The following is a 26,459-nucleotide window of genomic DNA, read 5'->3' on the forward strand; positions in this document are numbered from 1 at the left end:
CCGTTCCTTTGTTCACAAACATCCCTTTCCTTTCTCCCCACTGCCATTATTTGGTAAAAGCTGGTCTGCACATGGTACCTTTGTTCTTGTGTGTATAGCACCATTACTGCCATTTTGCCTCAGTTCTGTCGGACGTATAGCCTCGGTTGCTTGCTCAGTGGGTTTCTATTTTGCAGCAGGCGCGTAATTGGTGTTAATCTTCGATCCAAATTCGTTCACTGTCGCCTATTGTCCAGAATTGCCCCCAGAAGACAAAGTTCCTTAAAACTCGATGGAGAAAATGATCCAGGAAGCAAACATTTGTGAGATTTCGAAACGTAAGAAGGCTACCCAGAATACAGATAGGCCATGATTGGTAAGCTAACATAATATAACATAGCATGCAATATAGAACTGTCCGGAGTGGTTGCACTTGCGGTTAAAAACGTCTAGTCAGTTTACAGCAGCAAACTCCAGAATCGCATTCCCCTTCTTATGTAGCAAGGAAATGTCTCTTTCCAAAGTGTTTGGAATTGGTATCAGCCAGCACAAAGCAAAACGCAAAAGACATTTTCCAGAAATATCAAAATAAGTAATTATAATAGAAGTGTGCCAAGTCTTTTACATCCATTTTTTATTGCCTCTTTTCAATTTTGAAAGTTGAAATGTAGCCACCACACAACCGGCCTTCCTATCAAATCGCTCTGCCCCATTTGAGTCTATATTTTCCTTAATACATCTTTGCCTACCTCCAGCACTATGCAGAGTACCTATAACCTCGCTCAAAGTCCACTAAATCTAGTTCCATGGCCAAAGTCACTAGCATTGTAGTTGTAGTCCCGGACACTTCTAATCACCAAGTCTGTGCTGTGCCATTCCATACACATGGGACCCCATTTACTGAGTCCTAGGTAGACTAGTACTTCTCCAGTACCTCGCCGAACATTGTGATGTTTGGCCCACCTTGAACAAACAAACTTTTTCCAGTATATCAATAAGATGAATTGCTTTATTTTAGGTCTTACCTAAAGACCTATTGTGCACAACACCAAAAGTTCTAGTCTGCTTTGGGTCAGGTCGTTGCTCATGATTTGTCAGCTTTCTTATCTACGTCATCTGCTTGTTTCTAATTCAATGGCCGTCCTTGCTCTTGTGTTTGTAAAAAAGGTGTGTTTCAGGGGAGGAACAGTGTTTTTGATTGCATGAGATGTATTCTTCAACTTCTTACTATCAGGGACCTACTTTTGTCTTGCAGTAGTCCTCTTGTTTTCTTGCTCTCTCCGCCAAGTGCTGCTTGCCTCTCAAATCCCTCTTAAATCATTGATGCCTCCTCAAGCTCACCAGGGCCTGCCCACCACACTTGTCGTTATTTTGGTTTGCAGCTTGACCAAGATGGCTGCATTGTCTAGCCCGGCTCATCCTTGAGTCTGCTGAGGCAAGATGTGGTAGGAAATCATTATTTGGTCCTCCTTGTAGTTTTCTTCTGGCCCATTATGTTGGGGAGACTATTTGCAGCTGAATCCCATCTCCCACCTCAATGTAGGCTGAAAGGCATGCATGCAGAAAAACCTTGAGGTAGGAGCAATTCCCTACTCTCAAGCCTGAGGTCACTCCCTGGTTCATCAGACAAGGGTGATTATCTACACAATTAAAGCTTAATATTTGAAGCCAGGCAGAGTAACCTTTCCAATGTGGTTGAAGCAGCATCACATGGTGTGTAAACTGCTTTCCACTCTTTTTTGCTTTCGTATGAAAGCTGCTCTTTGTACTTCTTTACTCAACAAATTTAAATTTAACTAAGCATTGGCATAGCCAATAGGTCTCGCCTTTGGGACTTTATAAGTGTTTAGTTATCCAGCACAATATCCTTGGAGGAACAACATCAAGGGGTCGATTCCGATTCGGGACACAAATCCGTATGACGATTCGAATTCATAGCCGTTTCCGTATGAATTGTACAAATCCATCCGAATCGCGTAGTACGATCCGTAGTAACAAACAAACGTCCGAATCGTTGCAAACCGTACGAAAAGCAAAGGAAAATCCATACGATACAGACCCTGAAAGTGAACCGTACGAATCGTAAACATGCCGTACGACCTGGCAAGTACGATCCGGACCGGGGAATGAGTACCCAATTCATACGGTAAACGTCGCGTATGAGCAATTCGTAGGGAGAGCCACACAATCACCTAGGGTACGGTTCGTACACTCCATGATCGTAGGGGTATGGTTCGAACACCTACGATCAAGGGGGACGGTTTGTACACCTACGATCATGGGGTACGGTTCGTGCACCCCATGAGCTTATGGGTACGGTTCGTACACCCCATGATCGTAGGGGTACGGTTCGTACACCCCATGATCGTAGGGTTACGGTTCGTACACCCCATGATCGTAGGGGTAGGGTTCGTACACCCCATGATCATAGGGGTACGGTTCATACACCCCATGATCGTAGGGTTATGGTTCGTACACCCCATGATCGTAGGGGTACGGTTCGTACACCTACGATCATGGGGTGTATGAACCGTACCCCTAGGATCATGGTGTGTACGAACTGTACCCCATGATCGTAGGTGTACGAACCGTACCCCTAAGATCATGGGGTGTACGAACCGAACCGGGGGTCCGTTTTGCACACATTTAAAGTCGAATTCTGCTTTTCCGGACGTTTTGAGCTCTCGTAAAAAAAAGAGTCGTACGGAGTGTTGACTGGACGAATCGTACTTGCTGGGTCGGAAAATGATGCTTCGATCCGTACGGACATCGCGTACTGTGCGTTCCAAATGCGATTCGTACAGATTATTGAGTCGTACGGGCTTTCGTACAATTCGGACGGATAACTGCTTTGGGTACGCATCGTACTACATCGTACTACATCGTACGTACGGGGACGTTAGAGGATACGAGTCGTATGGGAAAATTGCTCCGTAAGGCTATTCGTACGGGATTTTACCGAATCGGAATCGGCCCACAAGTGTTGCATGGCTAAACACATATAAGGTCCCAAAGGCGAGACCTATTGGCTATGCCAATGCTTGTTAATCCTTTCCCATAATTCTATCCCCATTACACACAAAAAAACTTGATAGCACAAACTGAACCCAAATAATTCACAAGGAAAAAAACACATATTACTAATCTACCACTTAACTCTAATCTTGGATTACATAGCAGTCTGCTACTTACTGCAAAGTGATTCAATGCCTCATCAGGGGTAGTAAGCACCATATAAATACAAGGCTCAAGTTGGAGGGTACACACTGGTACATAGCGTCCACCCACAAAGATCTCTGCAGCAAGTGCCTTAACCCCTTAAGATATTTTAAAATGCAGACCTTGCAACTAATTAATAGAATAGATGTATTGCCATGTTTCTCCTTGTTGCCAATTTCTCTGTGGCAGAGTTAAAAAGAAATAATGTATAAGTTGAGACCCACATTTTTGCGTCAGGTTTCATCACTTTTGTTTGGATGTATGACGTTACAACGCATGCTTTTACCACGCATGCTGTTACAAAGCCCCCAGCCTCTTCAACATCTACACCGCGGACCTAGAAAGTGACCTGCGTACCATTCAGGGGGATCCACCAAAATTGGACAACTCACCTATAATAAGTCTTCAATATGCAGACGACATTGTGCTCCTCTCAAAAACCCCCATCGGTCTACAACGCTTGATCTCCAAACTGTCGCAGTACCTCTCCAACGCACAACTGATTATAAACCTAAAAAAAACAAACATCCTATGCTTCTGCGGCTCAAGAAAGAAAAAACAAAACTTCGTCTGGAAGATACATTCTACCTCTCTAACCCAGGTAGTTCAATATAAATACCTGGGAATCCTATTGGACCACCGATTAAAGTTTAAACAGCATTTGGAACAGGGGAAATCCAAAGCCAAGCAGCTTCAATTTGCTTTTAAAACTGTCCAAAAGCAATTAAACGGACATTCCACTCGCCACATTCTTAAGATTGCAGCCGCTAAATTTCTGCCATCACTAACATATGGTTCTGAATTATTGGCAACCCGGGACTTCGCAGTGTTAAATCTCGCCCAATCCAGGCTGTTCAAAAACCTTTTCTCAATCCCGCGTCATATCTCTCAAGCCCAAATTCGTTTGGAGTTTGGTCTTACTAACCAGCTCCCAGCAAGACAAGGAGCACTCGTCAAATATTATTGGCGCATGAGGGACGCAGCAGACGAATCCCTGGCGCACCTTTGCTGGTTAGAAGTTGAAAAACAGGCCGGGCTTCCGGGCTCAATATATAAGACCTTGAGGCAAGCTCTCAAAGCATTAAAACTGGAAGAATCCTGGCTTTTGCCCATGACTTATTCTGCTTTCAAGCTGATAACCAAGAAAGCAGTCAAACAAGCATCATTACTCATGGATAAAGCGGCAATGGCTGGCAAAAACCATGCCTGGATCGTTTTGCCGTCATATACCCACCTAAAACCTCAGGAATATTTGAAAGAATGCTTTAGGGACCACTACAAAAGGAAACTAACCCTGTTAAGGCTGGGCTGCTTTTCAACCAAAAGATCTCACTCCAAGATGGCTACGGCTGTGGGAAACTCCCGACTGCCGCCTCTGTGGCAACGGCGCAGAGTCTTTACTGCACCTTATATGCATATGCCCGGCACTTCAGAATCTTAGAAAAATGCTTCTTCAATCACTTCTAAGAGAAGCCCAGGTGAGAACTTGTAGGGCGGCGGTGATAAGATGCCTAAGTGGAACTTGGATAGAACTCTCATGTAAAACCATAAAATTTTTGAACCTCGCTGCTATAGAGCTGGAAAACAGGGCAGCAATCAAAGAGGTCTCCGGACAATAGGCCAGGCTTTCGCCGCCACTGACTCTTCCACTCCTTTCCCCTCCTCTCCAAACGGTCGCCTTTTTGTATTACGAGTTAACGTGCCCCCTGTGTGAACTCCTATTATTCTCCCATACCTTTTCACCTCTCCCCTTCTTATTACGAGTTCAAAATAATGTGTATCCAGAACGAACACACAAGACTCCTTTTATTCTTTTTCCTTTTAGACCTTTCCCCGCTAATTTTGCATATTTTATGATATTAGTTTTTAAGTTGATTCAAAGTTGATTTTGTGTTGTTTTTATGATGAAAATGTTGCTTGCATGGTGGTAAGTCCACCCTTTTATGATTTTTTTAAATCAAATAAAGTATTATCTATCGCTGTTACAAAGCGGTTTTTACAACGCAAACCTTTACAACGCATGGCGCTTTGGGGTGCTGGATAGTGAATAGTTTAATTTACTATTCCAACTCCAGTCCCCGTGGACACTAGGGAAGGTGTTGGATAGTAAATTAAATCTATTCCCTATCCTAGAGCGCCCCCCAGCGCAATGCGTTGTAATGGTTTTCGTTGTAAAACCTGCGTTGTAAAAGCACTGCGTTGTAAAAGTTTCGTTGTAAAGGATGTATCCCCTTTTGTTTTGGCAAAGCCATGATGCAAAATCTCATTTGCTAACTCTCTTAATGCGCTCCAATATACTCATGATGGATCTGCGAAACGTATATGTGAGGTGTTAAGATCTGATGTTACTTCTTGTGATGTCACTTTCCTGTGATGTCACATGCCATTATGTCACTTGCTTAACTTGGTTAATTTTCCCCACTTCTCTTTTTTTTAGGACTAGTCCCCTGGATAAATACAATTTACAACGAGACACAACACGCCAAGAGTAGTCTTTCGAATTGATTACAGTATGACAATAGTGAACTCCAGACACAAAACTCCAGATGTGGCCGTTGAAACTCTGTTGTTTATTTTCTTGTAGACAGGTGTCCGGAAATGCTGTGAATTTTCACTCTTCACTAAACATGGCCTCTATTTCTGCTTGGTATTCTGATATTGTTAGCACTCTAGTTCTTTATTTCTGTATTCGTGTGTGCCTGGGGCTTTAAGACGTAGCATCGCTCTCTCGATCGACCCCCCTGGTTTGCTTCTTCGGGTCCTGGTGGGTTGGGCAGGCTTCATGAATGGGGTCACATGACCAAACATCATGTGACGTCTGCGGAGCGGCGGACAGCGAGAGCGGCGTCTAGGCCTGGAGCGCCTCGGGCCGGCGGAGGTGCTCAGTGGCGGTGGTGAGTGATCAATTGGCTCTTCTACAGGACACTCCACCCACTTCCTCTAGGCGACTGTACCCTCAAGTAACAACATTTTTTAGTGAGAGGGGACACACCCCTTTATAGGGTAGTAAGAGTCTTCACCTTCCCCGGGGGGAATGACATTACTAACCGTATAGTCACAGAATATGTCGCCCAAAACAGAACAGCCAAATTAGGGGAACTAGTATTCCCGTAAACCCAAGCTTCAGAGAACATGAATTATTTGACGTACTCCCAGGGAGACCGCTGAAATCCACATTGCCCACCGGCGCCAAGTATTCTGCGTGCCTTGCGCCTATTAATGGCAAGTGCATGCCTCTTATGTGACACTTTATTACAGACAAGAAGGTGGTGCTGTGTTGGTAACTCCAGTCTTATTTTCCCATTAGATTAGGGCACATTAAGTTTTATGTTGATAATGAAACTATAAGTAGCAAACTGCAATAAACATATTATGATTAATTAAACTATTTACATATGACAAGTGCAGGGTAACACCCTTGGTGGATAGAAATTTTGCGCATTCGCTGCTGCTGGTGAATAAAGGAACTGGCCTGATCACTTCACAATTTAGCTCCGTCAGTTGTTGATATGGGGGATAGGGTTGTTGCGGGGCAGCAGAGGGTGAGACGAAAAAGAGAGGTGGAAGGAAGGGGGCTAATGTGGTGTAAAACGGTCCCCGCCGCAAGTAAAAAAAAAAAAATATATATATATATATATATATAACACAGTTATCGGATACATTGGAGCCGAGAGGGAGGGACATGCTGCTGTCTGCTAGAAGAACAGAATGGAAACACCTCTGTGCTCCCCATACAGACTGGCGTCCTTTATCTAGGACCCTCAGCCATGCCAATTCCGGCCCTGTGATCCGATCCCATTTCACGTTTGCGCTTCTTTATCTCTTGGACACCTATTTATTTGGAATAGTGAAGCAAATCGCGCCTGGCATTTATTTACAGTGTACATAATATGTAGATCTCAGCCTGCTCCTTATTTTTATGTTCGTGCAGGTTTCTCCATATGTTCGTAAATCTTGCGATCCTGTAACGTATGTGAAAACCTTTTCTTGTATTAAAGACCATCCATCTAGTCGCATCCTCCATTGATTCGTCATTATTTTAGTTAAATCATTGAGTGCTTACAATGTAACGTCGTTCCTTTATATGTTCTTTCTTAGCTCCATATTTGAAGTGTGTACATATGTTGTGAAAATACACTCCTGTTCAGTGAGAAATAAATGGTCTCTACTTCTCTACATCAAGGGTCAAAATACAAATACGGTATCTGCAGCGTGAGCACTATTTTTGACACTCTCAGCGAAATAAAAATATTTTAAAAACGTACTCAAATATTTCATAAACCTTTAAAAGCAATTACTCGTTTTGATTTACTCGCAGCAGTAGACGTTGCTCTTTTAAACATTATCTGATAACTGCGTCTCTACCATTAAACACCAGCTGGTTATGACATACCAATACCACATACATAGACTAGTAGAGTCCAGTGTCTGAAGTGGCAGCTTAGAATAATTTATATGGGAAACTGCAAAGCAGTTTGGTTGTTTATTGTTTCCACCACATTTCAAAGCTGAAACAAGTCACACAAAGAAAATTGACTATAGAGACTTGAAAAGTATGCATTGCTATTGTAATACTGTGGGGAGCTCTAATTAAACATCCAATTTGCATTGGTGTCTCATGCACTGTTCAAGACTCGGCACAGCAGAATGCCAACACTCTCTATCTAGGCTGCTGAATTTGTGATATATTGGATTCTTCCACTTCCATGCAATGGGACAGTAAAAGCTCAGTTTTTCTGCCTCTGAATCCCCCTCCTATGTGTGTTTAAGTATTGGCATGTAGGTTAAGATGCACCCTTGGAGACGAGCTCCTTGTTCCCAGCAGTTCTGTCTTACCCCAAAATAATCATAGAGTAAAAATAAAGTAGCCCAGAATGACACAAACGACAGAACACTGTGAGGAGATGCTCGACCACAGAGCAATAGAATCACCAACAATGATCATTGGAAAGTTACCACCCAACGACTCCAAGGAAGACTTCATGCCTAAAGGAATAGAAATGTATCATTTGAGACCCCACTTCCTAGAGCAATGTACTTGGCGAATGTAGCCAGCGGCTCCACAGAGCAGTGGAGATAACCCTTAGCACCTCAACAGAGTTCATTACTTGTGCCTTCCAAACAGAGAAGTAATTATGTAGTGTGCTCACCAAGAGTTCTCAACTAAACAAGTGTTCTTTGTCGTCAGAAAACCACCGTTATCATAGTATTTGTAGAGCATTGGTGACCAGAAGCAACCTAAGTCCCTCACCCTAGTCATTTCAACATGAGGGTGACTTCAGCCTCTGCACACAGAAAACACACAAGAGTATTCTAGTAAGTCCTACTTATCCATGCTCCTCGGTACCATATGAAGAATTGGCTTACCCAGAATCCTCCTTTTTTTTTTTTTTTTTTTTTTTTTTTTAACCTTTGGGCGAGGACACACGGGACTAGATGTTTGGAGATTTGGAGACTTCCCTGCCGGGCTCTGTAGTCTCAGTTCCTCTGCTGTGTCTCGCTGGGACCTACTGCACGTGGCGGCAATACACGTCCTACCTAGGGCACAAGTCCTAAAAAAAAGAAGTGGGGGGACTAACCTAGTTAGGCAGTATGCAAGTGACCGCACGACATCACACATGGCATCACAGGAATTGCCATCATAGAAAGTGGCATCACAAGCCACAACTTTACATGAAGTGTAATCACAAGAAGTGACATCAAATGTACTTCTTGTGATTACACTTGTAGCAGGGCTATATTTATTTATTTGTGTGTTTAATAAAGCGCACAGCTGCCCCAACGGGGCGTCCCGGCGCTGATAGATCCAGAAACAGAAGGCACAAGATACGGGTTATAAGCCAAAGAGGTAAGTCTTAAGAGACTTGCGGCAAGCAGGTTCTGATTGGCATGCGCAAAGGGATATGGGGAGTTTATTCCATCGCTGGGATGCACAGACTTCGAAAGTTTTCCCTCCCTTTCGAGTTCTCTTAAATCTGGGGGTAACCAGAAGAAGTTGAGAATTTGAACGCAATGTTTTGGAATTGCGATAGGGACGTAGGCTAGTTCTAAGATGAGCAGGGCCTTTACCCTGTGTGGCTCTATTAGCCAATATCATGGCTTTAAACTCGCATCTCTTAGCGATGGGAAGCCAGTGTAATTTACGGAGATGCGGAGTGATGTGGTGTCTGGGAGGGATTCCCTCCACCAGACGAGCCGCCGCATTTTGAACCGTTTGTAGTTTGTGGCACAGACCTGCCGTAATGCCAATGTAAAGGGCATTGGCGTAATCGAGATGGGAGGTGATCAGGGCGTGAACTACTGTCTTTCGGCAATCAGTGGGCAGATAGTTTATAAGCCTTTTAATTGTTCTGATCTTTGCAAAGCAGGATGCTGCTACTGTTTGCACCTGGGCATTGTCCCACCGGCCCCTGAGATTCCTTACTGAGTCCTTGGGTAGAGGGGCTTGACTCAAGTCTTCCGGCCACCATACACTTGATGCCAGAGGGGACGGTGTATTAAAAAACAGGACCTCAGTTTCCCCGCGTTAAGTCTCAGGGAATTGGAGTCCATCCATTTCGATATATTCCTGAGGCAGGATTTCATAAGATCAAAAGCTTTGTCAGTGGGCTCATCAAAGGTGAGGAGAAGCTGAATGTCGTCCGCGTAGGAGGTAGTTTTCACACCCGCCTGTGCGATCATTACGGCCAGCGGGGTGAAGTAGACATTAAAGAGGAGCGGGCTCAAGGAAGAGCCCTGAGGAACTCCCCATTTGAGTGGCCTGGGGGAAGATGTGTAGGTGGGGGTAAAAACCTGCTGAGTGCGCTCTGATAAAAAAGAGGCGATCCACTTCAGTACGGTACCCCCAATGCCCAGAGCACCCAGTCTCTTCAGTAGGATCTTGTGAGAGACGGTGTCAAATGCTGCCGAAAGATCCAGCAGCACTAACACCGCCCTCGATCCACGATCCAGTGTCCATCTCACAGTCGGCCATTTCAATCAGGGCCGACTCCGTGCTGTGGCCGGAGCGGAAGCCGTGCTGGTAATCATGTAAAAGTTGAGAGTGTACTAATTTTTCCAGGATTTTTGCCGGGGCGGGCAAGAGGGAAATCGGCCTGTAATTACTTGGATTATCCGGGTCCGCATTGGATTTCTTCAGAATAGGGACCAAGGAAGCATATTTGTCAGGAAAGCTCCCCGTTTTCAGAGAGTCATTCCAAATGGGATTAAGAAAAGGATTGAGAAGGACTGCCTGTGCCTTGTATTGCTTCGCCGGCTAGGGGTCATTAGGTGATCCAGATTTACATTTAAGTAATTCTGCAAGAGTATCCTCTTCTGAAATATCTGCAAACTCTAGGAGGACGGGGGACAACAAGTTCAGAGTGGCTGATTCCTCCTCCTGTCCAAGGCTGTCAGATGTGGGAAAAGAAGCATGTATAGTCTCTATTTTTTCCTCGAAATATTCCGAGAGTTTATTGCAAAGAGACTGCGAGGCAGGCTGGCTCCGAATCATAGCTTGAGGGTCTGTGAAGGATCTAACAATACTGAAGATCTCTCTTGCACCATTGCTGGCTTTATTGATTCTGGTGGCCAAATAGGTCCTTTTATGTTACACGATCAATCTGCGGTACTCCTTGAGGGCTATCCTATAGGTGGTTTTGCTTTCCAAGGAATAATTTTGCCTCCAAGCTCTTTCAGAACTTTACACGAGGCTTTTTTCTGTCGGAGATCGTCTGAATACCACTGGGCTGATGGTGCTGACCTATAGGTTTTAATCGGCTTCAGCTGAGCCAAAGATTCCATAGCCTGGCCAATCCAGTCGTCCAAATTGGCGATGCGAGTATTCAAATCTGAAGCAGGATTAGGCTGCGAACTTTTTAAATAATCCTGAAGTGATTCCTGAGTGATATAGTGTACGTTTGAGCGCATTGCGAGGATAATAGTACAGTGAGCTATGGAAGAAGATATGTGACTTCTATACCTTTCTATCCCCCAGTTTTATGTAACACATCCTGTACATAAATTCACAAACTTATATAATGTATTTTACATGTAATATGCGTAATTTGATGTTAAGCGCTCTGACACCCTGCATTGAGATGAGTAGGGCTATACAATAAAAAATAGTAGTACTTAAATTATTTCAACGCCTCCTCAGGTGTAGTAAGCTCTAAATGCAATTTGCTCTGTCGAAATACTGGAAAAGACCAACACATCTGACATCCTTACACTGCATGCATATCTCCGAAACAGGGACTGAACAAAGTGAAAAGCTGGCTTTCTTAAGTATGTATGAAGTGCTAACCTTTGTTTCCTCTCCACTTCATTTGCATCTAGGCGAGAGGCTCCTGACTGCTCCTAGCCAAGAGACTCACAAAAGAAGACCTGATGACCCCTCAAATTTGGCTTTGTTATGGGCCCAATTAGCAAATCCAAAGGGGTGATGGACGGAGTGTTGAACATTGGAAGCACCCAGCCCCAGTCAACTGATCTGGGTTAAATCCATCATCATTCTTTAGCTCACTCGGTCACCCCAGTTCAGACATGGCCATATGCAAATCAGTCTGACCCTGTGCCTAATGGGAACAGTCCAGCCCGAACTGCCAAGCCATGTCTTCCCTGGACCATAAATAAGCATCCTGGGACCAGTTTTGGCTTCATAACCCTCATCAGCCAGGCTATCTTGAATTCAGTGGCCAAGTGAGCAAGGGACCCACGTCTGGGCATACCTTGCCAACTTAGGGCAAAATTAGCAAAACCAAAGGGGTGGAGGAGTGAGCTAAAGAATGGTGATGGATTAGACCCAGATCAGTTGACTGGGGGTGAGTGCTTGCAATGTTCAACACTCCGCCCATCATCCCCTTTGGTTTTGCTACCTTTGTTATGGGCCCTGCACGAGTCTTACAAAATAAAGCCCCGTCCCGTCTGCACGTTGTTGCTTGTTGCAGATGGAAAGCAGACAACATGCAGGCACTGCTGAAAGTGTCCCGGTGTTTGGAAATTACACTGGGACGAGTTAAGCACATTATTCAGTGGGGGCCAAATTCTTGGCAGGGTGGATGTCGTTCATCCTGTATAAATAGTGGTTGGACGCTCTCCACCCGTGTGTACCACCTACTCGTGCCCTGGTCCTACCATGTGTCTCTCCTCAAGTCGCATGTGTCCGCTCCTCTTCATGGCCATTGTGTGGCTTGGGGGTGGGACCATCTTTATCTATTCTCCGGCTTGAGGACGGGTAGCCTGGAAATTGGTCTAAATTGGCTGAGGGGCAGTCAGGGTTCCTTCCGATCCCTTTTCTCCACCTGCTCTTAAGGTGGGTTTCAGCAGGCTGGAGTGTGCAATTTCTGTAAGTGGAGTTCTTGAAGTTCTTTATCTTCAGCCCTTCCTTTTGGTACAGGTCAGTGAGACTTATGGCTCATCCATAGGGGGGATGTGTGTGTTTTGTCATGCCTCTTTTTGTCCACCTGCTTTTTTTCGGTTTTGGAAGGAGATTAGCAGCCAGTACAATGAATGTGCATGTTCATGAATGGGCCGTCTGAGCATGTGTGTCTTTTATCTTCTGGCTGGTGCATTCAAAGGCACCTCTGGCGCACACATAAACAGTGCGCCTGGAGGCAGGAAAGCAATGTTTGTACGATTAGTTGGCTGGTTTCTCTTGTATTTTTCCCCTGTATTTGGAGTGATTTCTATACTTTAGCTTACATTTGCCTGTTGGTGCTTGCTTTGCTGCTGCTCTTGACCATGGGAAGCAAATTTCAAAAAGGCATCACACTTCTTTCCCGGTCCCCTTCCTTTTTCACTGATGAGTCCTTCTCTCCCACCCCTAAGAAGCATAAGCATGGGGGTAGCAGAAGTAAAGGAGAGGATTCAGCGTACTGGTGTGGAAACTTTAAAGAGGACTCCAGGATGGACTCTGCTAGAGGGGTTGTTTGCCATCCTGCGGATGATCTCCTTTCAGCAGCAGGTGTTTCCTCAGACAGTGAAACTTCTCTTCCGCTCCTGACCTTAAAGGTAAATATATATCTCAAAGAAAGTATTACAGGGCATTCTTTCTCTTTTTCGGTAGAATATGGGATTTCCTCCAATGGAACAACCTTTTTCATCTCCGGATAATTTACTTCTGCAGTTTCTCAAACTTCTTAATGTGAGTCTTCTTGTTCACCAGTTTATTTTGGATGTCATCAAGAATGAGTGGAAAGATCCTGAGAATTATTTTTTGCTGAGATTTATGAAAACGTTTTTTCTTTTGAAAGACATGGAGAGTGTTCTTCTGCATGCTGTCCAAGTAGACTCCGCTTTGGCCAATTTGAGGAGTTGTTCTTCCATGGCGAAGGAGAATATTCTCAAAGACCCAGCAGAAAAGAAAATGGACTGTGTCTTAAAGAAGTTTTTTTCTGGATCTCACATTGCGCTTAGAGCTGATGTTTATTGGGCTTATACAACTCCGTCTTTGACTTAAAGCTTCTCTTTCAGGCGGTTGACATAGGAAAGATTGTCTTCCTTTATTAGGGTTTTTGGAAAGACATATTGAGTTCCTCTATGACATAGCCTTTGATGTGGCAAGATCCTCTGTTCTGGCGTGTGGAGCATCCATTTTGGCAAGGCAAAATCTGTATCTAAAGGACTGGAATACACATATGGCCTAGAAAGCAACTTCTGTTAAAAGGCTTTTTGAACGACAAATTGTTTGAGGCAGATTTAGAAGAATAGCTCCATCCCCCCTTTAAGGAAAGGAAGCACTCCTTGCCTTAAATAAAAATGCCTACATCTTCCATTTCTTCCACGTCCTCTAGTTAGAAATCTTTACGGCAACCATTGAGGAGACAGACATCATATCCTTCCTCCAGATTCCATATTTTGTTACTTCAGGAAACCAAGCAGGTTCCAAAGTAGTAAGTAAGTAAGTAATTTTATTTAGCACAGTTACTTAAAACCATTGCAGTACAAAACAGATTAAAAGAAAAATTTGTTAAAACTACATGTTTGATAAAATCAGCATATCACAGTCACTTTCCCTCAATTCAATTTTGCGCAGGATGTCTTCCTGGTGTGATTAATTTTATTTTGAGAGATTTGATTCTGTTTTCTATTATAAAATATATATATATATATATATATATATATATATATATATTTTTTTGTTTGTTTTTGTTATCCCGGTATCCTCATGTTCTTATGAAATCAGCAATGACAGTGGATGATGTAATGTTTGGTCAACTATATCGCACCCCTTAGAGCTTAGTTTTTTGGCATCTTACGTTCCACTGCCTTCATAAATTTTTACAAAACTGCAGTTCAGCTGGGGATCATGGGATGAGAAGCAGGCGAGATCTGCGTTCCTTCGTGTACGTATCTCCCGTTGGTTAAAGTGATGTTTCAGCAGATATTTCCGTTCGTCCAACAATTTCTCGCAGGAGCAAATCAGGTGCAGCATGTCCTCTTGCGCTGAGCCGCATAACCGACAAAGGGAGCCAGCTTTGGTTTTTATCCAGCGTGGGAAGTTTTGAATGCACGGTAGCACGCCTAACCCATACTTTAAGAAGCACATTTTGACGGATTTTGCATAGCCCACGCCAAAGTAGCTCTGTGGTGCAATCGTTGAGTAAGAGTTCAGGGTCATCCAGCCGTGCGTTCTTTTTGAAAGGGCTGCCTTGTCTTGGACCCACGATTGTTGTTTGATCGATTTCTTGACCAGTTTCTTAAGTGTTGTATGGTTTACTGGGGTGTCCCAGAGCTGCTTCAATCCCGTGTTCACCAGACTCCCGTGAGGAACTTGGCTGCTGGTGAGGACGGATGTTGCGTTAGCTCCGTCCATAAATATTCGTTTAACGTTCCATGTTTAGATTTCCTCACTTTGTCCCAGGCTGAGATATAGGCTCCCTGTCTTGCCAAGAGCTGTTGTTCAATGTCGAATTCTAGCATGATTTGTGCTGGTGAGATTCGCTTTGGCAGGCTAAAAATGATTCTGTAAGCAGCTGTAATTGTGTTATCGAGGATCTTGGTGTCCCTTCCTCTGAGTGCCTCACTCCCATAGGTGATTGTTGGAAGGAGTTTAGCGCGAATTACTTGCACCAGAGGAAGAAGAGAGGGACCAGAAAGTTTGCTGTTTAATGTTTTCAGTGAAATTGCCAAAGATAGACCTTTTCCTCGTATACTTGATCTCTGAGTAGAGAACTGCCCACCGTTATCGATCCTCACTCCTAGATATTTGTATACTGGGGTGTCTCCAATTTTTGTCTTGTTCCAGAACCATGATGTTAATTTCCTTTTATTCTTACTGATGGTCATCGTCTGGGTTTTCTCCAGATTTATTGTCAGCTCGTTTTCGTTTGAATAGCTGTATGTTGCATTCAGGAGATGTTGAAGCCCTACCTTTGTGTGGCTTATTAAGACAATATCGTCTGCATATAGTAAACATGGTAATTTGAGTCCTCCTAGCTTAGGAGCGTGGGAATTGCAGCTGTTTAGAATCGGAACAAGGTCACCTAAAAACAGGTTGAATAAAGTGGGGGCCAGGACGCAGCCCTGTTTCAGGCCCTTGTTGGTCGGTATACGCATGGACAAAACTGATCCACCCCCCACCTTTATCTGTACCCAGGTCTCTGTGTGAAGGTTGATCAGCAGATCCAACAGAGGTCTCGATATCCCCCAACCGTTCAGTTTAGACCATAAAATGTTCCGGTTTATGTGATCAAAGGCAGCCTTATAGTCTATAAAGCAGAAATGAATGGGCATTTTGTTTGATTCTGCCTTGTCTATGAGCATGCCCATGGTCAAAATATTGGTCATTGTACCTACTAATTTGGCAAAGCCTGTCTGGTTGACAGGGATTAAGGATCTCTCTGTGGCCCATGACAACAATTCTTCTAGGAGGATGCCTGCAAAATATTTTGCTTCGTTGTCGATTAGAGCCACCAATCGGTAATTTTGAGGGGAAGCCTTATCTCCTGCCTTATAGATTGGAGACATGATGGAGCCCTTCCAGGAGCTTGGCAGGGTATTGTAGCATCTTATCTCCAAAAAAAGGGGTTCGAGTGCTGCAGCCCAGCCTTTCACGTCCTGTTTATAAAGAATTGGCGGGATACCATTTGGTCCCGGAGCTCCCTCGCTTCTTCCTTTCTTAATTTGGCGCTGGATAGTGTTTTGTAATTCCGGCCAGTCATCGTTTGGAGTCGAGTTATGGCATTCTTTGCGGCTGTTGTCGCAGTTAGGTAATAGTATTTTGTGAGTATCCCTCTCGCGGTCCGTTGTTAACACTTGGTTTTTTCCCGTTGCCTGGTTGAAATGGGTTCCGAGGAAATTTGCCCATGACTCCTCTGTGATGTTAGATGAGACCCCATGGTGCGTAGGTCTTAAAAACGAATTTATCGATTTCCAAAATCTTGCCCCATCGTTTCATTTAATGTCAGAGTGAAGTCTTGCCCAAAGATTGTCCTCCACGGATTTATTTGCTTCCCATTTTAGTTTTTTCAATGTTGATTTTAATTTCTGTAGTTGGTCCTGCTTTACTGTATCCGTGGGTTTCTGTTGGAGTTCTCTCATTGTACGGTAAATTGATGTTTTTGTGCCTCTGATTTTTTCTTTGTGCTCTTGAGTGAATTTGCTCGATCTGTCATAGCCCAATTTTGCGTGTGGCTTAGGAGTTGTGGCGTAATTGGACATAGTGTTTGTAAATTGTTCCCATTTGGCAGTTTCGCTTGGTCCAGTGCGGGCCCCAAAATGCTGTTTTGCCCTTTCAACTAGGGTTTCATCTGTTGCTGCTGAATATTTAATTTTTTTAAAGTTGACAGTGTGGATTGACTCTTTTGATTCTTTGGACGACTCAAAGTTCGGCTTTACAGTTTCAAGAGTGATTTCTTGGGGACAATGATCACTGTCTCCACTTCTGCCTATCCGATAGGAACTTATGTATTGAAATAATGGTAGTGAAATAAAAGTATAATCTAAAATGCTGCTATTTCTTGTTGAGTGAAATGTTGAGGCCGGAGGGTTGTCTCCAGAAGTCCTTCCATTTAGGGCCCTGATGTTGAAATGTTCCAGTTCTTCTAGGGTCTTGTTGCCTAGTTTTGTCTGTTTAGATATTTGTGACTTCCCTTGTGATGGGATATCCCAAATTGAGTTTTGGATTAGGAGCTCATCTTCTTGCGTGGTGCCCATGAGGTTGAGATTGAAATCCCCAGTTAGCATGACATTAGTGGTAGGTATTTCCCTTATGCATTCCTCTATATAGTTGCATAGGTCTTCGACTGCTTTTCTTTTTTTCCTCGGATGAACATAGACGTTGATTAGGGTGAAGTCGGTATCAGCGAGGCCTGTTTTTAATTGCGCCAAGGGGAAATTTACTGCCAGCGAGGCTGTTGAGGATGGTCCAACTTCTTTTACATTCAAGATGCTTGTGACTGATACATAAGTTGCTAGGCCGCCTTGAAGGTGCCCATATTTAGCTGTCCTTTTTGCGCCGATGTAGAAGCGCAAGTATCCCTGAAGATGCGGGGGATCTGCAAGCCATGTCTCTTGAAATGCCACGACGTCGAAAGTTCTAATGTAATGCAAGAATTCTGAGTCAGTTATTTTAGAGGCTAAGCCGTTGATGTTCCACGAGCATATTCTTAATAGATCATGAGAACCCTCACTTGTCTCAGGGCCGATTTGTCAATTGTTGTTATTTAGAGTTCTGGCTGTCCATCTTAGGTCAGATAATCCAGCTGTTCGTGTTTTTTCCTCTCTGGTCCTTCCGGAGGTGCCGGTTTGTTGGTCGTGGTTTATTCCAACTGCCCCTACCGCTCCTCTCAGAACCGAAATTCTGGGGCTGTTTACGATAGCTGGGTCTGCCGCTTTTTCCACCGGGATTAGTATTTCTGGGTATCTTGGCTTTGAGTATGGTTTTACTGTGATCCCCCAGTTTTTAAAGATCTCTGCTTCAGCTTGAATTTTCTGCGAGATTGCCAAAGATGTCCAAGTGGCTTTCGTTTTTTCTCTGCCAGTGCCGTCTTCGTCTATGAATTCGATGGATATCAGGTCAGAGCTTTTTACTTCTTCCAGAGAGGGAATATGGGATAGCAGCCGTAGGATGTTGCCTCTATTGAGAGTGTCATGTCTTCCTTGCGAGATGTAGTCTGGGTTGAACCATGTGACGCCTGTTACGGTTCTTTGTTCGTTTAGGGACCCAATCTCTTTTTTAAATTGGCTTGGTGGCATATGCTCTACTAGTCGTGTTGTAGTTGATTTGGCCTGATTATTATTTGCTGCAGTAACTCTTAGCTCTCGGCAAGATCTATGCTGATTTGGTGCAAGTGGTTCGGCCAGTTGGTAGTTCTCACCAGGCCGATTGGGGTGACGCATTAGGTCCGCTGTCACTGTGATAGCTGGTTCTTCTTCAATTTGTGTGGTCGAGATCGCTTGAGTAGTTTTAGATAATTGGCTATCTGACGACCCTTTGCCCTTCCCCGCATGTTTTGGTCCCTGGTTGTACCCAGACTTGTTGCCCGAAGTATGTTCTTGTTGAATAAGTTGAGGGAGATTAGTGCTAGGCATCCTACTGCTTTTTGGAGCCCGTTCCGAATTGGGTTCAAGGGTTATTTTACTGGCCTCGCAGAATTGGAGGCATGAGTCTTGTAGTCCAGCTTCGGAGTCTTCTTCTGTGATATGTCCAAGTGTTTCCAAGTTCTTAATTTTTTGCCCCTTCCCATCAGTTGGTTGGGTTGGGGCTGCTGCCTTGCCTGGCATCTCTGGTGTGCTGGTGCATCCCTCAGTCTCTGATGTACAGTTGCCACCATCAGATCGAACTATATTTTGTTCTGTGGCTGGAATATTCCCAAAGAGGTGCATGAAGCCTTCGCGATTCGAGAGTATCTTATGTTTCCTACCTTTGCGTTTTTTAGCTCTTCTTTGTTTAGCATTCATTTTTGTATGTGCTTTTTCTTCCTCCAGGTTTTCAGAGAGCAGAGGGTCAGAAGTTCCAATTTCACAGGCCCCTGTGCTTTTGGGTGTATTGGGTAAGGGGGTTCTTGTTTTGGAGTTTCCATGTTCATTAGTTGCCGGCTCATCCTTTATCCTTGAGTTATCATTCTCTTCTTTTTTGCAGGGATCAATTTGTTGTCCCTGGGCAGGCCTTTTGAGCTGTATGCACAGGTCGCTCAATATTGTTGGAAGTGTCAACAATTTGTCGATGATTGGGCCGCATCCACATCCACCTTTGTTGTGCCTGGTTTCGTGTTGCGGCTGATCCAGCTTGTTTTGAAGAAGCGAGTTTAGCGTGCCCAGCTTCCCGTCAATGGCGACCACAAATACAGCCAGTGTGTCCAATAATGTTAGTTGAGTGTCCATTCTGTCCGATTGATAGTTGAGGGCTTCTACCAGGAGTTGTATTGTTTTGAGCAGACTAGGCCAAGCGCTTTCGTGCTTTGTGTGTTTTGGGGTTTCTGCGTGATTTTCTGAGGTTATAGGTCTTTTGTGACCCCTCTCTGGCGCCGCTGCACTCGTCGCTGGTTGTTCGTGTGAGCCATCACTTATCGTAATCGGTGTATTAGCGCTTGTCTCACTTCTGCTTTTATTTTGGGAGTATGCAGCTAGTAGATCTTCCCACTCTTCCTTTCCCAGATATGAGGATATTTCTATCACCTCTGACGGGGAAGTTGGTGGCCTGTATGTGTTTGCTGTATCACTCCCCGGCCTCGATGTTCTGTTATTATCAGTTTCTTGTGCGATTTGAATTGAAGCTGAGCCTCCCAGAGTTGGATCATTCTCTGCCCAGTGCTCCTTTTCGGTGCTTGTGTTTGCCTCCTTGTGTTCACTAAGGTGCTTTGTTGCTTTTTGGTTCGCAGTTCGTTTGTGCGTTGGTTTTGTTGCTCGTGCTGAGTGTATTTTCCTCACAAGGGTTGTCATTAGCAATATTGCCGAGATCTGTGAAGCTCTTGTTGGGTTTGTCTACAGACAGGGTTTTTACGTTGTTTGCGCTGTGCACTTGGATGAGGTTTGCTTCTAGCACAATTTTCATTCCGGGCTTTGTCCCCTTGGTTGTAAAGTCATGAGTAATGCAGCTTTTGTTTCCAAAATAGAATTCTTGACTATGCTGGGTAGCAGGGACTTTTTTCTGTGCATGGAGTTCCATAACCACAGACAGATGGGTCCTCGGCATTGTCAAGAGGGGTTACGACATAAAATTCCAGACTCCTTCAATGTTGTCTGGAATAATCCTCACCCCTGTTCCCCGGGATTCCATCAAAAGGCAGGCCTCAATTGAGAAAGTTTCCTCTCTTTTCAAGAGAAGAGCAGTTTGCCCTTTGCCTCAGAGGGAAGGAGGCTGGGGGGGTTGGTCTACTCTGTCTTCCTGATCAATAAATCATCTCAGGGTTATTATCTAGCGATAGACCTGAAGGCTCTGAAGTTCTTCATCACCGATGTCCAAGTCAAAGATGAAAACCCTTCAGAGGAATACCCCATTAATTCCATCTCTAACGTTCATGATTACCCTGGATCCAATGAATGCTTACCTGCATATCCCTCCTGCTCAGCAGGACTGGAGTTTTCTGAGATTTTTTTCGGGAGTCGTCATTGGCAGTTTTGGGTCCTCCACTTCGTCATACAATCAGCCCCTAGGGCTTTCACCAAGATGATGGCTCCAGTTATGTCTTATCTTCACTTACATGGTAGTCCAGTTTACCCTTAGTTAGACGACTATCTTCAGGGGCATATGGAGATATTTGTATTCCTAGTCCCATGGGCACGCCTACATCTATGACCATTCCTTTGGCAGCTACACAGGTTCTACTCTCAGAAGACTCACTCTCTCGTTCACTTGGTTACTCTCGCCAGCCAGGTCTAGGAATTGGAATGGTGGTAGGACACTCACAACCTGATCAAGGGCATGCATATGCGGTAGGATCAACCAGTGGCCGTGGTAGGAGCAGAGGGAGTCGTCCAATTGGAGGGAACTCATGGCAGTCTACAGAGCTCTCCTACAACACGATCTACATTGCCTACATAAATCATTAGGGGAGCACCAAATCCAAAACCTTGAATCATGTACAGTCATCAATTGGTCGCTGGGCAGAGAGTTCAATCTTCTGAGTTGACAACATCTCCCATCAAGGATGCAGATAACTCTCATGTGGCTCAGCTGAGCATGACATTCCCCTCATCACTGAACCTAGTTTTGTCACACAAGATCTTCCTCCAGCTCTGTTGGAAGTTAGGTTGGCCGTTTCTGGAGCTTTATGCATCAAGGTACAATTTCAAGGTTCTGAGGTATTGTTCAGGGTTTCAGAAGGAGGAAGCCCAGTGCATGGACACTCGCTTGGTGGATTGCCCAAGAGGTACCTTTATTCTTTCTCTTAATTTCCGTTGATCACAAAGACGTTGGCAAAGATTCAACGGGAGAGAGCAGAGATGATCTTGATCCGTCCGTTCTGGCGAAGGGGTTCATGGTTTCCTCTTCTACAGCAACTGGCCACTTGGCCTCTCCTGTTAAACTCTATCTCCTTTCGAGACTTCTTGCCCTCCACATCTTCATCCCGTTCCCTGCTTGGAGGTTGAAAGGGCGAACCTGTTAAATAAGGGTCTCCCTGTGACTCTCAAAGCCTACTCTAGTCATTGGTATATTTTTCACAAATGGTGCTCCTAGCATGATCTCTTGGTTTTGTTCTGTTCTTTTTCAACAATCTTGTAGTTTTTGCTGGAGGGCAATCAACTTGATCTTTTTCTCTCTACTCTCACCGATCTGTGTCAAGGTATTTAGAGAGTTTTCTGAGCCTCTGGGAGAAATTGATTCACAGAGTTTTAAAGAGTTTCTTTATTTCATGACCTATGGTAAAATCCTCTCCCACTTGGGGTTTACTGTCTGTTCACAAACCTCTGCCTTTGAGCCTCTAGGGGAAGTTGGTTTGAGATTTCTCTCCTATAAAGTTCTCTTTATAGTGGCTATCACACATGCTCTAAGGATTGGGGAGCTTTCTGCTTTACTCTATTGTCCTCTTTTTCTCAGATTTTCAAGGATAAAGCCGTCCTACGTCTGGATGTTTCTTTTTTACCTAAGTTTCACTCTTCTTTCACGTTTCCCAAGCGACGATTCTCCCTTCTTTCCTTTCTCTCCTTTCTCAGAGGAGGAGAAGGCTCTAAACTCTCTGGGTGTTAAACGTACCCTTTCCATTTTATTTTGACAGGTCTCAAGCATTTAGGAAGACTGATCGACTTTTTGTGACTTTTGGGCAAGCAGGTCAAGACATGTCTGCAACTATAGCCACATTGAGTAGGTGGTTGAAGTATACCTGGAGGCTCAACAGAGCTTGTCTGGAGGCAGCTTGATTCAGGGTCAATCTACTGGGAGCGTTGCTGCATCGTGGACAGCGTACCATGATGTGTCTCTTTCAGAGATTTATAGAGCATCCGCTTGGTCTTTGTGCTCTACTTTGGGAGACATTACAGCCTGAAAAATGTTCTGGATTGTTCTAAGAACTTTTTGGGGGTGTTAAGTTCAGTTTTGAAATGAATTGCTTAACAGTTTCTATTAGTTCACAGGTTCAGTGCATCAAAACGGGTGTGCATACTTGCTATATAATGCATTTTTTTTCAAAGGCTGATTATTTGGTGTACCTCATGTTGCAATGACTGGACTCTTGGTCCAATTTTTCCTTCTTAGTTATTACGTTGCTCCCCCCTACGAGCCTTTGATTTTGTTTCGATACTTCAGGAGGATTCTGGGTAAGCCCGTGCTTATATGGTACCCATGTGGATGGGTAAAGCTAACTAGAATACTCCTGTGTGTGGGATTTTGTTTTCTGTCTAGAGGACGGAGTCAGCCTCATGTTGTAACAAGTGTGATTGGTAGGACTAAGAGTAATGAGGATTACCAGTAAGTTATCAGGGCATCATCATCATCATCATCATGGTGTTTGTGGAGCATTGGTGACCAGAGGCAGCAGAGCATTGTGGCAGACAAACTCTTTCTCAACAATAACATTTTCTGTGCTTTCCTAAACAGGAGTAGTTGATCTGTGTGTCATAGTTGGATGGCCAGTGTATTCTACAGCGTTGTGACATTAGCTACTATAAAAAAAAATACCCCAGACAAAATTCCTACCATATGAAAAAAAGGAGCCACCTGACATACCCTAGGATGACGTGCAAGTAAAGGAACATGAAACTGCCTGTTAATCTCAGTGAAGAATGGAAACATATTGAGTATCCCATGGAAAGGATCCCCTTTCAAGATGCCCAGCAGCGCTTAAGCAGGGAGACCACCTTCCAGAACAGACTGGAACCACACAGCAATAACCCGGGCAGGTTCCAAACTCAGAGACATATAGCTGCCCATCACACCCTAAGGAAGACCCCACTCCTTAAGGAAGGGATGCATCCGATGATGCCCCAAGGAAGATTCCCCCATAAACAGAATGTTCCTGGGATGTTCTTCTTAATGCATTAATAGAGGAATGAAGCAGTTCCAGAAAGAACTACATCCAAAGGGATTGACGCTGCCCGACCTGTGCTGTAGTTGAGATCTACATTCAGAGGCCAGTGAAAGCATCCAACATACCTTCTTGAGGACCTCTAACCATGGATTAAGTGAGCCTCCAATCCTGCCTTACGGAGAGACCCAGACAAAGAATAACAGAATTGTGCAAATGGCCCACAGGAACAGTGCTGCCTGAAGACTGGGAACCATAAAATGCATACCAGTGGAGATCCCAATCAAAAGGAATGTATCCACCCAATATTCCCCAGGCTGCATTCCACTTCTCTACACAGAATCATCACCGCTGACCTACATTAATATGAGCTGCTGGCCATATTGTATTTTCTGCTATCAGGTTAACCCACTGAGCTACTTACCAGTTTGTGATCAGGTCTGATTTTCCTCACTTATTCCCTGACTTTTCTGTTGTCCCTCATGCTTTATGAGGAATGACCCTCTACTGTAGTGTCTAAAAACATCTTGCACAAAACCCATTGGCTCTTCTGACCCACATGAAAGACTGTATTGATTGTATAAAAAATAGATTATTTGATTCACACTCTAATTTAAAGAAACACATGCCAGAGAGACGAAATGCAACATTTAAAGTCAAGTATCAGTTCTGGGGAATATGTGATGTACGATACCTCAAACACAATTTGGTGCAGGTCTTTTTTCACCCCGATGCAAAGGGGGGGGTGGATAAAGTTATTTTCATCTTAAGAACACGGCTAAACAATGCTAGAAAATTCTAGATGGTTTCTTGACCAGTTTGAAACCGATGATGCCTTCTGATATCAAGGTACTCCATGCAAATGTATTTGACTGAGTCTTTTGTCCCTTCTTCAAGCTTTCAGAGGGGAAGTGTCGCCAATCCATCCTCACCAGGAGCCTATCTGTCTTCAGGAGTTTACGGTCTGTGACTGCTTGAAGAGGCAGTCAGGTGTTCAAATGAAACACCCCTTGTGATGTCCAATCATGCCTTGGTTCACTGCCAGCACACTATAGCTTTTGTTCTATACAAAGAATGATGTCACTTAGATGTGAAGTTCCAGTATTTAATCAAGTTATGTTTGAGCTCGACCCTCATGCCAGAGAGCACCTTTGTTGGATACTAGCCATGGCACCACCAATGTGGGGATTTTTCATTTCCTCGTGTGTGCGGAGCAGCCCAGCCTCTGCATATGGCACTAAATAGACTTTTGACAAATCCTGCCCATAAGAGGAGACAAGGAGAGGTGCATGCGTAGGAAATTGGGCATGTGGACTTAAGGTAAAGGGTGCCCTTAAGCCGTGATGACTGCACGAGGCAGCCTTGGACAGCAGGTGAGCTATACCCTACCGTCTCACTCAGAGAGCAGCTGTGCAGTGCCCACAGATCTGGGACTCTGCCCCTCTCTGAGTCCCCCCACGCCCCTTTAGTTCAGCTCAGTGTTGTCCCCTCAGTCGGTCCCGAGGGTGCAGCGACATGAGATGGACAGAGCAGGCTGCGGCCTCCCCCTTCACGGTTGCACACAGTCACTTCTGGAGTTTGCACTGTGGGCAACAAGTAGGGGCTCCAGGGCCAATTGTAAGCCCCCCCAATGAGAGATGGGCCTGCAGCATAGTGTTTCGAGTGCCTGGGAGGAGGCATTATGCAGGATGTGACTGGGTGTGTGAGGCCTCACTGATAGTAGGATGTGCTGAGTCAGCGTGACGAGACTGAGGCTTCGTCCCCGCGCGCTTCCTGGTCTGGCTCGAGCCGTCGCCCGCAGACCTCTACCCCCAGTGTCCTGCTCTCAGCAGACCCTCGAGCGTGCCGTGAGTGTGGACACCGAGTGTGGCAGCTGCTGAGTGCCGCCCATTCTGCCATTGTTCATTGGATTCTCAAAGGTGGGACCAGCAGTGCCTCGCTCTCTCCCTCCATTTCAGACTTTTATCTCAAGTTTACTCCTCTCTTCTGTCTGCCTTCTGTGTCCGTTTGTGCTTGTAGGTTTCGCCTCGCTGGCGTTCACTCTCATTTACTCTTTCCTGCACTTTACTCCCTACCCCCATGCAATATGTCTAATACTAAAACGACTTGCAAGATGCACGTTTCCATACCATAATCATAGTTTTAATGTAAATCAGAGAAATGCAACATAAACCTCGTTTTAGGAGAATCAGGTTTATATATTGTAGTGAATACTTTAAAAAATATTGTAGGATGCAAAAATATTTCATGTATTTGTACAGCTGCAATAATAGCATTTTGTGCCCGTGACTATCTCAATACCACTGACGTTTGTTATGAAACTGGAGTTGCCGTGATCACCTTTACCAGAAAGATTTTGGTTTAGGTTGATGGATAGTTTCCATATGAGATAATATACGTTTGTGTCTTTCTACATGCATTAAACATGAATTAATATAGCTCAACAGAGCAGTGTAAAGTTGCTACCCTGACAATTAGATCTGGGAACTAGCTACGGGTTTGTCACTCAGTTCTCAGGGACTGAAGTTGCATCTGTCAGTCCTCTGGCCTCCAATCTAGGGGTCTTTGAGTCCACTCTTGGAGTTCCCTGAACACCCCTTTCATTGTCTGTACTAAACCTCTAGGTTTTGCGCATTCAAGGCTTCAATCACACAGGCATGTGGTCTGTGCTCTTTTTTTTTTTTGTAAACCATTTTTATTAGATTTTGTCACAGTACAAGGTATCATGAGGTATATTATAGGAAAATGTATTTCAGAGCTTACATTTGTGACCATCATAAGATATTGGCTGAAGCAAATGGTTCAGTATATCATAAACGGTCTTTAATAAATAACGTTGGCTTCAGATCGCAACAGTAGGGTCACACTTTATGTATG

The 26,459-nt window shown here is 44.4% G+C and overlaps 1 protein-coding gene across 2 annotated transcripts in view; it reads left to right on the top strand.

The window, feature by feature from the left end:
- Positions 1-5,958: 5,958 nt before the first annotated feature.
- Positions 5,959-26,459, top strand: part of MAFG (MAF bZIP transcription factor G) — a 106,155-nt gene continuing 85,654 nt past the window's right edge. Inside the window, exon 1 of one of the 2 annotated variants that reach the window (XM_078653783.1) lies at positions 5,959-6,092. The gene's annotated coding sequence lies outside the window, so the exon portion shown is untranslated. Of the gene's footprint in view, positions 6,093-25,357; positions 25,502-26,459 lie in introns of those variants that run through there. The other variant, XM_078653784.1, reaches the window with a different exon arrangement.

This window comes from Lissotriton helveticus, chromosome 7, assembly GCF_964261635.1.
Source record: "Lissotriton helveticus chromosome 7, aLisHel1.1, whole genome shotgun sequence".
NCBI lineage: Eukaryota > Metazoa > Chordata > Amphibia > Caudata > Salamandridae > Lissotriton > Lissotriton helveticus.